Genomic DNA, 12,016 nt, shown 5'->3' with positions numbered 1-12,016 from the left:
ATAATGTGAATGAGGGCAGGAGGGAAGCCCTGATATGCCAACTTGATGAGGAGCGCGTGATGGTTGACAGTATCGAAGGCCTTCGAAAGATCGAGGAGGATGATACCAGAGTGTTGAAAAGAGGTGAAACCGGCGGTGATCTGGTCCACGACGCGCGCCACGGCGTGCTGAGCCGACAGCCCGCGCCGAAACCCGAATTGAAATGATGGAAGGGGACCGAGAGGGGTGAGATGATGCTCCAGCCGGCGGAGGAGGACTCTCTCGGCCACTTTTGAAAGGACAGACAGGAGACTGATGGGCCGGTAGCCCGAAGGAAGATGAGCATTGGCACGCGGCTTCGGAATGGGGACGACGATCGCAGCCCGCCACGCAGTGGGGAAATGACCCGTGAGGAGAATACCGTTGACAAGCTTGGTGAGGTACACGGTCGCCTTCCGAGACAGGGAGAAGACGAGCCGGGGGTGAATGGCATCTGGCCCAGGAGCAGTTGTGACACGAAGGTGCGTGATAATGGAATGAATTTCCCCCGGGGTAGACAGACGGATGTCACCGGGTGCGGGCGGAGGAGGCGGGGTGTAATGAGTGGGAAGGAGGGAAACCACCCCAGGGGGAATACGAGGGGTGAATGACGAGTGAAATGAATCCGCCAGCAGCTCCGCCTTCTGGGCAGGGGACTCGCAAAGGCCCTGCGGCCCCCCACCCAGGGGCGGGATGATGGACGGCGTGGCACGAAGGTTCCGCGCGTACCGGAATATGGACCCCGACTGGAAGGAGAGGGAAGACACTTTACGGACCCGCTCCGCCGCGAGCCACTCCTCAGTGAGCGCCCGGCACCGCGCCCGCAGGTGTACATAGTCGAGCCAACGAGCAACGGCGCGGGACGACTGCCACCGCCGCCGCGCGGCGTCGCGGGCCGCGATGAAGTGTCGAAGGTAGGGAGGAAAGGGAGTGCCACGAATGACAGTGGAGCGGAGAGGAATGGTGGCGCCAGCAGCCGCGAGCACAGCATCACTGAAAACGTGCACGCGCTCATCGAGCTGCTGCGGGGAAGCGACATGGAAGTGCAGATCGAGGTGCCTATCCAGATGAGACCGGTAGGCACCCCAATCCGCACGACTGAAGTCGAACCACGGGCGGGGTCCATGGAGGGGGAGAGAATCGGTACGAACGAAACCAACGACAGGGGTGTGATCTGACGTGAGCTCGGCCCGGGCCTCGAGCCCCGACACAGCCACCTGTCCAACAGAAAGGAGGAGGTCGAGGACACTCGGCCGCTGCCGGACGTGACATGGAATGAAAGTGAATGAGGGGGGAGCGTGAATGGCGAGACGGGGGGAACCCTGAACGAGGCGCTGAAGCTGAGTGCCCCGATTGCTCGTGGACACACAGCCCCAAGCGCGATGCCGGCAATTGAAATCCCCGCCCACGACCACGCGCGCGTCCAGATGGAAGAGAGCACGCAAGTCGTCTGCCGGGAAGGGACCATGTTCAGGGAGATAGACGGAGCACACAGTGAGAGGATGAGGAGCCAGATGGAGACGCACCGCCACCGCCTCGGCATTGCGGAGGGGGGGCAGCGCGCGCTGATGGTGCGGGATGGTAGACAGGATGAGGAGAGCAACACCACCCCCACGAGTGTCCCGGTCCCAGCGATAGATGACGTACCCAGGCACGGAGAAGGGGAGATCGGGTTTGAGCCATGTCTCAGAGAGGAGGACAAGGGCAGGCCGTTCAGTGGACAGGAAGTGCCGGAAGTCCCCCAGCTTCGCTCGAATGCCCCGGGCATTCCAGAGGACAAACTTAAGCTGCTGGGAGCACAGTCCGGAGGAAGTGGAAAATGGACTGGAAATAAATGTCGGCCTGGTGAAGAGGGGTAGGAGCCTGAGAGATGCGGAAGATGGCATCGGCAAAGAACGGCAGCCACGGGAGGAGATTCAGCCGGGCGAGCCAATTGAAAGTCTCAAAAAACACAGGAAAGGGAGCGGAAGCCGGGAACACGGGCGGAGGGCGCACGGAAGGCGGCAGAGAGGAATCAGAAGGGAGGACAGGCGCGGGGGGGCAGTCCGAAGGGACTGGCAGGGGGGCAGGAGCCGGAGCAGGAGCTGCAGCGAGGGAGGAAGCAGCGGGCAGCGGCACAGCCCGCGAGCCCTCCTCAGCCCTCGAGTCCAAAGGCGCTCGCGACACCGGGGGACACGCCGGCTGCACCAGGCCGGGAGGAGCGAGGGAAGGCGAAACACCCGCAGCAGTGGTGGGAGCAGGAGGAGGGGCGCGCAACAAGACAGAAGAAGAGTCAACTGGAGGTGGACCAGGCACGGAACAAAAGAGAGAGGGTAGCTGGGGCGCAGGGGGGACCGGGGCCAAAGGTGGGCACGGGGAACGCGCCGCAGGTTGGCCAGCCACTAGCCCAGCGTAGGAAACGGCAGAGGGGCATGACGGAAGAGAGAACGAAGGGAGCGGCGGGAACATGTCCTCGTGCGGCCGGCGCTGGAACTGAAGCGGAGCACGGGGCTGCGGAGGAGGCGCCGCAGAGGCGTCCTGGCCCGGCGGACGAGGCTTTGGTCCCTGGCGACGCAGCTGCCCCTCGATGAACTGCACGTAAGTGGGGCAGGTACGAGCATTCGCCGGATGTGGCCCCGAGCAGTTCACGCACTGCGGAGGCTCGTCGGGTAGCTTCGGGCAGGACCCGCGGACGTGGTGCTGGGTGCAGCGGAGACAGCGGAAGGGATTTCCACAGTCCGCCGCGTGGTGTCCCCACCTCTGGCATTGGTGGCATTGAAGAGGCCGCGCCGTGCCCCGGAACTCCTCCCATTGGACGGTGAGGCCAGCTAGGTGCCGGACTGCTCGGGCCTTGGCGACCTGCGCGGCATCTGCGAGGACCACGAGAAATCTGATGAAGCACCTGTGGAGCTCGCGCTCCGAAGTGAGGGGCCGGAGCGACTCGGGGTGCACCCCAACGGCACGCAGTTCCTCCAGGACCGAGTCCTGGGAAGTCTCGGAGGGGAGACCCGCCAGGACAATCCGGGGTGAAGTCTTCCGACCCAATGGAAACGTGTGGCAAGGGATGCCATGGCCCCGGAAATACGTCAGCAGGGCCTCCCGGTCGTGCAGGCTTGTGGGGTGATAGCGTGGATAGCCCCGAAGATAGTCCACGGTGAAGTTCCCCTGCAGCTTCTGGCGCAGCGACCGGTTCCCGCGAATGGCGTCAACATTCAGTTTGGTATTGACAACAATTGGCGGAATGCGCCGTGGCGCAGTACCACTATCCGGTGACAGCCCGGGCGGGCGAGGGGCCACAGCAGGCGCAGGCGTCGAAGGAAGACCAGGCTGGGCCGGCGGGACAACACGGTCGGCCGCCGCCAGGACACCCGGCACAGACGCAGTGTCAGAGGCAGCCCCGGGACAGCCACGAGGGACACCGACAGCCAGGCCAGGCACGCCAGGGTCCGCCACAGCAGACCGGCGCGGTCCCCGGGACAGGGAGCCCGAAGCCGCCTGCGCCGACGCCATGGCAGCACCGACGCCATCAGTGGACGGCCCCGGGCAACTGGAGATGGGCCCACCGGCAGTAGAGCCAGGCAGGGGCGCACCGGCGGCGAGGCTGCGCCAGGTCTCTTCAACCTGGTGGAGCAAATGGACATCGGGGAGCGAGCCCCGACGCCGCGGGCTCACACCAGGGCCGTCAGAGTCGATGCGGTGCAAATCGTCCGGCCAGGATGGCACCCGCGAAGTGGAAGCAGCAGGAGCGCAGCCCCGGGCCACGGCGTCAATTGTGGCATCAACTGAAGAGCCAGCACGGCGCTTCAGCGCCAAAGTGGAGTCCAGCTGGGTGCGCCGGGACTTGTGTAGATCGGCCCGGGCAATGGCGCGTGAAGAAGGCGTGCTACCACCATCGTCGTTCGGGCGCTGAGAGGCAAACCAGTGGCGAGATACAATAGCCTTTGCCGCATCCTTCGATATTTTGGCAGGCTTCCTCTCAACAGGGCTACCAGGAGGCGAAGCGTCATCAGAATCGGAAGAGGACGAAACCGCATGAGCAGAATGCCGACCAGGAGTCGCCCAAAATTTATTCGCACCCTGGGAGCGAGGTGGAAGAGGCGAAAGTGGAGGTTGCCCCAATGGAAATGATAAAGTGTCTTTGTCGGCCATCTTGGTTGCAGGTAAGCACAAAGCGACAGAATCGATACTCCCACACTCACAATCGATCCATCACCGACGAAGCAGAATGTTTACATAGTAACACGAAGTAAGAAACACAGTTTAAAATGTAACTAGGCAGAGCCCCGATGCACAAACACCTGTGCTGATGCCTGAAGGTACGTAGATGTCGAAATATAGCACTTCGATGCACAAATCACCACTGAACACAAGAAATCGAACCAAAACACAAGCTACCAGGAAGAAGCTGTACACTGGTCCGCAACCTACGAGAAAGTGGCGCCCCGGCCGCTGGAAATTACTTTTGTTACACGTCCCTCCGCGGAGCGCGACCAATCACGAGCCGCGGAGCGCTCCGATTGGTCGCGCAACAAGAAGCCAAGAAAACTTTTCACGAAAAAAATTCAGTTCCCGTCTCACTCATCTAGCGACAGCGGCACAGCTCAGACCTACGATGCCCCCCAAGACGAGCGGTAAGGCAGCCAAAAAGGCGGGCAAGGCCCAGAAAAACATCTCGAAGGGCGACAAGAAAAAGAAGCGCAAGAGGAAGGAAAGCTACGCAATCTACATCTACAAAGTGTTGAAGCAAGTTCATCCGGACACTGGCATATCATCTAAGGCCATGAGCATCATGAACAGTTTCGTGAACGACATTTTCGAGCGCATCGCGGCAGAGGCCAGCCGCCTCGCCCACTACAACAAGCGCTCCACCATCACCAGCCGCGAGATACAGACGGCCGTGAGACTGCTGCTGCCCGGGGAGCTGGCCAAGCACGCTGTCAGCGAGGGCACCAAGGCTGTCACCAAATACACCAGCTCCAAGTGAGCAGGTCTGGTGTGCACATGCTTACATAAACGGTCCTTTTCAGGACCAAGAACATGATCATGAAAGGAAATGCTTCTGCTGCTGTTCTACAATTCCCTCAATCCCTATGATAGTAAATGTAAGCTTAACCAAGGCAGAAATATTTTCATTAAAAAAAGTCTTTAAGACGCATGGTTTACTGGCTGAGATATATATATATATATTTTTTTTTTGCTTACTTCTGTGGTCATTAGTACATTGCTACAAATATATTTATATATATAAAAAAATAAATAAAAAAATCCTTTCTATTTAATTTAGTTAGATCATATATCAATATTAATGGCAAAGACCAGTTGCATCGATTCACTTTGAAAATAATTCCATTTGTGCTAAAACTGGACACAGTAAAAAAAAAAAAAAAATATATATATATACACACACACACACACACACACACATAATTCGAATTCATATTATGCTTAACTGCGTTTGAATTTGCAATCATGCACAAGATGTTTTGTACTTCGAAGTAAAAACAACATAATGTACTATTTAACTACCCACAGTACAAATGGATCCAAAAAAAAAGTGAATTTTCATGCAGACGAAAATGCTTACATTTATTCTATTTATATTAAGTACCCATTACTAACAGCTTATACTGGGTGGAATACAACAGTTGACATGATTTTACTTATATGGCAATTTAATATTTAACCAAAATTAATGGTAAACTAATATTTTAAAGTGTCATTTATGGCCCCTTACCTTCAGCATGTTTGCTTCCTTGCACACAAACGAGGACAAACACATCACCCAACTGAAAAAAAAAAAAAAATTTCACTTGCATCACAAATAATTTAAAATTTTTCACCACATGAAGTAAATATTTCGCAATAAAAAAAAATATAGCCCTAGGACTCGTGTGCACACCTTTTCTTCCCCACATCGCACACGCAAACAAAACTTCCAAATTATTACAAAATCACTCGATTATTATACATACATAAACACACATGTATTTTCCGAATAAGTGAGAAATGCAGGCCGATGAAAGTCAAATTTCGTTTCGGAAATTAAATCTCGCACAACTACCGACACATAACCAAACTTGCGTACATTTACATAGCATTAACCCTCTAAATAATAAACAAATGAAAGCAGAAAAAACAACATCGCTACCCACCGCGCGCGCTCCTGGCGGCGGGAGTAGGAACTACTTTGCACACAGACCGACATAGCCCCCTGCCAAAAACAGTAAAATAAATAATATATATAAGTCTTTTGGCGGGAAAAAATTTCTCAACCGCCTGGGAGCACCCTAGTGTGTGCCTGTCTTTAGGTTATGTTACTTTTAACTTCATTTTCTACAGGCAGACGCGAGGGTGCTCGCCCATTATTTTTATTTTTTTAAATTCTTTCCTACCTTTGGTGTGCCATGCAAGAATTTATCGTCAAAATGGCGGCCCCGAGTGCAAATTTCTCGTCTGCACTGCTGGCTGGATGATTATGTGATGTTTTGAAGGAGGGTGTTTTTTTTTTTGTTTGGATTTTGTGTGAGGGGGGGAGGGGGCTGGGCTAGCTTTTTTTTTTTTTTAAATTTTCTAAACATTCATCTCTTATGTAACAGTGTTCAGCATTAAAAAATTTAAAAGAAGAGGCACTTACTCATCAATTTCAAAACAGCCTATGAAGAAAAATAAAAAAAATTTAAATTCATTCCAGTTTTATACATTCATGATTTGATCACATGTATAACTTTTCTTTTTTATTACCTTATTTAATTTTATTATTATTACTACTATTGCTGCTACAACCTAGAAGATACCTCAGTGATACTAATACCTGCTGGTAAAGTTAAAGGTTTCACCTTTCTTTCTTTAAACATATCACAATACCTTTCTTGAGTTAAATATTATCTAATGGCTTTAAGAAGTTATGGTAATGTTCATCAGTTATAGAGTGTGGGTTTGTGTGTGTGTGTGAGAGTGTATTTTGAAGAGGGCTTTGGTGGTTGGGATGGTGAGGGTGGTGGGTGTTGTGTGTGGGGAAGGGGGGGGGGGGGGGGGAAGTAAAAGAGTGTTCATTACACGATTTCTCCTGTTGTTTGTAACAATCACACCTGGTATAGCTATTTCGAGTGGCAAATACAAACTGCAAAAAAAAAACATCTATATCATTGCCAACGGCCATATCACGATGAACACACCGGTTCTCGTCCGATCACCGAAGTTAAGCATCGTCGAGCGTGGTTAGTACTTAGATGGGTGACCGCTTGGGAACACCACGTGCCGTTGGCACTACTATTTTGCACCCTACAGAAAAAAATTTTTTTTTAAAAATTTCAATTTTAAATTTTTTTTTCCCCCACAATCACCACATTTTCCCCCCCCCCCCCCTAACACACACACACACACACACTCACTCTCTCTCAATCAATCAATCAATCAATCAATCAATCAATCACTCACTCAATCACTCACTCACTCACCCACCCAGCAGCAGCTGTGAATCTTTGCATGTGTATACCTCATACAAAATTCAAAGTGAAAAAATAAATAGATAAGTGTATATGTATGTATGTATGTATGTATGTATGTATGTATGTATGTATATATGTATATATATATATATATATATATATATATATATATATATATATAAACACACACACACACACCTATTTTGAAGTTTCTCTGTTTCAGTGGGCAGTTATGTATAATAATGAGAGATTCAAAAAGACGTTGATAACAATGTCATCAATGCCTGTTTAGTGTGCTCATTTGTTGGATGGTCGGCAGCAATACTAGAGGTGGTACAGCTGTAACCTGTAAAATTGTACCTGCAATGTGTTGTGTATGGAAAAAAATAAAAATTATATCATCTAAATTTTTGTTATCCAACAATAACCTTCCCATCAATGCATGATGTCACAGTAGCCATAGCTCTACTCTTTCTGCCATATAACATTGGGGGAAAAAAAAAAAAAAGGAGCTATTAGAATAATAACAAAAGATAAAAAATCATCTAACTGCAGACCAAAATTCAAAAAACTTAAAGTCCTGACTGCCATAAATGAATACGTTCTAGAAACTTTTTATTCATTCTTAAGAAAAAGAAGAAAAAAAAAATTATTATTTTTTTTTTTTTTTTTTTTTTTTAGATATTCGCACATAGGTATAACACCAGAAATGCTAGTAAATTGAGGATAGTTGAACATAACACTAGGCGATTTGAAAATGGACTAAATTACTTGGGAGTAAAACTTTACAACTTAATATCACAGAAAATAACTAAAACAATTTACCAGTATTAAAAAAAAAAACAGTAAAAAAAATTCTTCTAGAATATCCTACCTACCCTCTGAAGCTATTCTTTAATTTGATTGATAATAGAGAAATTGAACTGTTAATTTGTTGAATGGACTTGTGATAACAGCTGCTTCATGTTTTGCATAAAGTTAAATTGTGTAACATGTTATGTATTTTTTTTTTTTGAAATTTTTTTTCTTGGTAACTTGCATCATGTAAATATTAATTGTCTGCACATACATGTTCTATATCCCGGAGCCTTGACTCCACGTGGGATCAACAGAACAAAAATACAAAAAAAAAAAAAAAATCCAGCTCACTAATCTAGGTGCATTTTGCTAACAATATTTGGAATATATATATATATTTTTTTTTGTGTAACATGCAAATTCTGTATTATTCTGCACACATTATTTATAATCTTCTATCATTTTCTTAGATAATAACTATTAATTCATAAAATAGATTGTGTGTGCATAACCTCCTGGAAACATTTGCACTTACCTCCTACTTTACTTTTTCATTTAAGCAATCCTATTCGCATGTATACACTTAGGTTGCAGCATCGAAATTGTGTAAAATTCAAAGTGTGTATTGCCTGAAAAAAAAAAAAAAAAAAAAAAGACATACCAAATATTTGCATACAGCGACACACTACATATTTGCACACAGTGGAGTTTTGCGGTAATTAACCTAGCACAATTTACCACACGCAATCACACGCCCGCGATGAGATAACACACTCGCTGTTTTCCTGTTGACCGGCACGAGGAGTAAGAAAAATTGATATTTACACGAGCACACACTCCCACACTAGTCACAACGTCGGTCATCAAGTTGTGTTGAAAATTCCTGTAGCCTCTGTTTTCCCAAATGATTTCACTTAAAATTTCATTTAACAAGACCATAAACAAATTTACAATACTAATTTCTTAAACAAACACTTCAGCGAACAAGTGACTGTCGCATTCATTACAAAGCTTACAACTTAACAGATGTTTCCGATGTGAAATAAAATAAGAAAATGTTTTACAACCAACCTAGAACATTTAGTCAAAACGTTTTTGTCCTGGTTTATGATTATTTTCCGTGACATGAATGTTTCAAAACTAATAAAAATACGAATGCAGCCAAATATAATGAAGTTAGCACATAAAAGACGACTTAAAATATTTCATTTTTCGAGAATTGGCAGAGCAAGAACGCACAGGTCCAACGGAAATTTCTTTAAAGATAAACGACCATCGGACAAAAACACCCCCTCCCCTCATCCTCAAAAATACGTGAATAATATACTTTTTCAATTATATTTTTATCGTTTTTTTTTTTTTTTTTTAATATACTCATTAAAACTTCAAAATAAGCAGGTACTCGTGTGTTTTTCTCTCTACAATGTACCTGATCTCGGTGCGTAAACCTACATCATTTAGAGATGGAATTAATGTACACATACAAGTAAAATTTTGTTCCATTGTAAAATTGAGAGAAAGAAGGTTTTCCAAACGCATTAAGTATGGAGACTTTAAATAAGATTACGAGCTTATAAATGTTTGCAACGAAATAAAGTGACCATGTATCTGCAATTTCAAAAATATTTTTGCTCTGCTAACCTCACATGCAAGCAAGTAAAAATAACCTCACAACTTACTTACCTCTCTCAATTTCGCAGTACCAAAACATAGAAGGGATAAATAGGATAGTTTTTATTCGAAATCCTGCAAGAGTTTTAATTTTTATTAAAATATTTCTCCAATGTAGCATGTGTGTGGAATACTTCATCAGCAACTTGCATCTGCACCTTGAGTGAATTGAAGGGCAGCCAGTTTTAAAAGCTAAACAGAAACTGCACTCTTGAGAATGCATCAGATCCAAGTGAAATGCTTGTTGTGTGTACAGTTAAAAGTTTTATTATTCACACAATGAAAATGTAAACAAAATTTACTCACAATAATAATCACATCATCCTTGGAGGTGCACGAAGAAAGCCATTCCAGGTGGCACTGAACAAGGTGATTTGCTAGTGCTTCCACAGCAAACAGCCTTCATGAAATTATCTCCACATTTTCAGCATACTATACACTAAAGTATACCTAAGTTAATTTAACCATTTTCAAGTGATTCCAGCACAAATTACGTATTTGATTCCTTGAATAACATCTGCAAATGAAAAGTTCCCTGTTTGGTGTAGCAGTAAATTTAAACAGCTCGCAGTGCAAATTAAACAGTGCAGCTGCCATAAAAAAATTACACTATTAGTGGAACTGCCCATTATGTCATCGTAGACTGCTGACATTTAGAAAACATTGAAAAATCAGTGCTAAAGAAGCCCTACATTACTTTCGCTGTCCAAAGTGCGCTGCTCCCTACGTGAGCAAGGCATCGAGAATTTTCTGAACCGTCCGCAACCAGAAAATTGGGTAACCAGATATTTGCAGAGAGAAAAATTTTATTTTCACTTTGCTCTTGCATTCTGTAGGATCAGTCTCGTCATGGCAGATACCGCAGCAGCGACTGCAGCACCAGCTGTTGCCCCATCACAGGCAGCTTCCCCGAAGAAAGGCAAGGCTGCGTCGAAGAAGCCACGAGCCAAGCCCGCGCACCCGCGCACATCTGAAATGGTGGCCTCTGCGATCAAGAGCCTCAAGGAAAGGGGCGGCTCATCACTGCAAGCCATCAAGAAATACGTCGCCTCTACCTACAAAGTAGATGCGGAAAAGCTGGCACCTTTCATCAAGAAATACTTGAAGGCAGCAGTGGCTAGCGGCGAGCTTGTCCAAACCAAAGGCAAGGGTGCGTCTGGCTCCTTCAAGCTGGCTTCAGGGACCACCGGTGCTCCGGACCAGCCCAAGGCTCCAAGCGGCAAGCGTGGTGCAGCTGCCCCTAAGGAAAAGAAGCGATCCGTAGCCAAGAAGGCAGCGGTGGGCAAGAAACCAGTCAAGAAGACTCCGCCTACAGCAGAAAAGAAAAAAAAGGCAGCAGCTGCAACCCCCAAGCCCAAGAAGGCACCTTCAAAGGCAAAAAAGGTGTCCAAACCTCCCACGAAGAAACCCCGTGCTCCAAAGCCAAAGAAGGTTGCCCCAAAGAGCAAGTCGCCCAAGAAAGCAGCCCCAAAGCGGAAATGAAGATGCCAGCAGGACCGCTGGCACTTTCTGTGGCACTGTACCACCTTATCGGCCCTTCTAAGGGCCAACAATACTAGTCATGAAGGTATCAGTTGTTGCAATCATTGCCTCCTATAGCCACACCTCTGCCGTTAGGTAAAATTCTGGTTAAAAAATTTCTTATGGTATTTGAAGCGGGGGAAATAAATAAATAAATAAAGAAATTTATCAATTACATTGTGTGTATAGTTTAGGTGCAAAATTATTTAAAGTTTTTAAGCAGGAAAACGTCTTACAAACATCTCACTCTTATTTCAGCATATATATATATATATACACATATATACACACACACACACACATATTTTTTTTGTAAGGATTAGGTCTCAGGGTATTAATGGTGAACTTTATGCTGCTGCTGCTGCTGCTGCTGCTGCTGCTGCTGCTGCTGCTGCTGCTGCTGCTGCTGATGGTGCTGCTACTGCAGACAGGCACTGTTTGAAGAGTTTTTATTTCCTATGCAGAATACATTGCATTGTGTGCAAATCTTTTGTGTACAATATAAACAACCACCTCAAAACACAGACACTATAACTGTGTTTTTCCAAATTCTTATTAATGTAATATATTATTGGCTGGGT

General features: G+C 46.8%; 1 non-coding gene across 1 annotated transcript; it reads left to right on the top strand.

Annotated features, from left to right (window-relative positions):
* The first annotated feature begins 7,144 nt into the window (after positions 1 to 7,144).
* LOC134544325 (5S ribosomal RNA) lies at positions 7,145 to 7,263 on the top strand. The gene has a single exon (XR_010077679.1). It is a non-coding gene; the product is annotated as a 5S ribosomal RNA (ribosomal RNA).
* The last annotated feature ends 4,753 nt before the right edge of the window (positions 7,264 to 12,016 follow it).

The sequence above is a fragment of the Bacillus rossius genome, unplaced genomic scaffold (genome assembly GCF_032445375.1).
Source record: "Bacillus rossius redtenbacheri isolate Brsri unplaced genomic scaffold, Brsri_v3 Brsri_v3_scf36, whole genome shotgun sequence".
Taxonomy (NCBI): Eukaryota; Metazoa; Arthropoda; class Insecta; order Phasmatodea; family Bacillidae; genus Bacillus; species Bacillus rossius.
This window is presented reverse-complemented; position numbering and strand designations above follow the sequence as displayed.